Genomic DNA, 1,531 nt, shown 5'->3' with positions numbered 1-1,531 from the left:
CGAACGTCCCATAAAAATTCAGTGAATTACAAAAAAAAAAACAAAAAAAATCCAGTGAATTACATAACTGGATGAATTTAGACTTTTATGGAAACATGAATTAATTTAAATTTAGTGTATAGAGTATAGACCGGAGAATGAAATCTCAGATGATAGACTAATTAATTTGTCTATAATTTTCATATATATATATATATATATATATATATATATATATTTAAGATATATTTCCAAATCCGTTCAGTTTTTTTTTTTTATATTCTTGTTGAATGTAAAATTAGTTATGTGCAATATATCGTATTTCATTCGACAAAGTTACTACCATAAATTAATTATAAATACCACATACTGATGCCATTCTTACTTCAAAATCGTTTCAGATCATTAAAAAAATGAACCATTTCATAATTCTTTTGTTAGTTACAAGTACTACTATGTATTTTGGGCAAAACGAAGCTTGCAAAAAAAATCATGTAGTAATTCATAATGAAATCGCTCCTGGTATTGTTCTCAACATTGCATGTCGAGAATATAGCATAGAGCGCCCACCTAAACGATTTCACCAACTAAATTATAAGGATCCTTTTTATATCATTGAGTTTGAGGATAATAACCAACTACCTCATGGTGAAAAATGGTATTGTTTGCTTAGTTACGGGACTAAACCAAAAGATTGGTATGATATAGAAGTATATCGTCAAGGCTATTATCCTCCATGTGGTCAACTACGCTCATGGATTGCCAAAACGGATGGAATTTGGTTTACAAGAAGATATAACAGCCCTCCGGGACATGTTCTTAATTGGAAAATTCAGTAACTAATGTTTACGTAAGAAGGGTTTTTGTTTTGCGTCATATGTACTAGCTATGTCGTAAAAGTGAATCAAGTCATCGATGTAATCCGGTGGTAAAATATATGGAAAAATGTTGCAGTAAAATATGAGTTCATTTGCTGGTTAAATATTTTACATTAAGGTTTTAAGTAATAAAATAACATATTTTTATATTAATTCTTTTCAAGCATGTTTGCATTTGTATGGTTTTGAAAAAATAAACGGTTTAAAAGGTGATCCGTATAGCATTATGGTATTCTAATTTCGGATCATATCAGCTTGAATCTTGGATCCCAGTTTTTTTTTTCTATTGATCAAACAGATGTTATCATTTCGTTAAAATAAAAGTATCATATAAAGCAAAGGTTGTTTTTAAAGCAAACGTTGTTTTTAAAACACATCATAAAAGGGTCTTTTCCAAAGCATAAAGCAACAAACAGACAAAGGTAGATAGGAATAATCGATAGTAGGAACTTAAGAGTTATGAACCACATGCTAGGAAGCAAACGGGAACCTATGAGATCAAGGCAAATCGATGTAAACTCCTTGAGCAGGTCAATGGAAAAGTAGGTGGCCACTGTCTTGAGTCGAAGACTGGGCGGCGATGAAAAGGTCAAAGCTGGAGGTCTCACCAGAATGAGGAGGTCTATTCTAAGTAATGCTTTGCCAAAGGGTCGAACAAGGTTGATAGAGCACAG

The 1,531-nt window shown here is 31.6% G+C and overlaps 1 pseudogene; it reads left to right on the top strand.

Annotated features, from left to right (window-relative positions):
• Nucleotides 1–392: 392 nt before the first annotated feature.
• LOC104742639 (S-protein homolog 25 pseudogene) lies at nt 393–818 on the top strand (annotated as a pseudogene).
• The last annotated feature ends 713 nt before the right edge of the window (nt 819–1,531 follow it).

The sequence above is a fragment of the Camelina sativa genome, chromosome 14, assembly GCF_030686135.1.
Source record: "Camelina sativa cultivar CO46 ecotype springtype chromosome 14, ASM3068613v1".
Classification (NCBI taxonomy): domain Eukaryota; kingdom Viridiplantae; phylum Streptophyta; class Magnoliopsida; order Brassicales; family Brassicaceae; genus Camelina; species Camelina sativa.
The sequence above is the reverse complement of the archived record's forward strand: the minus strand, read 5'-3'. Positions and strand labels throughout refer to the sequence as shown.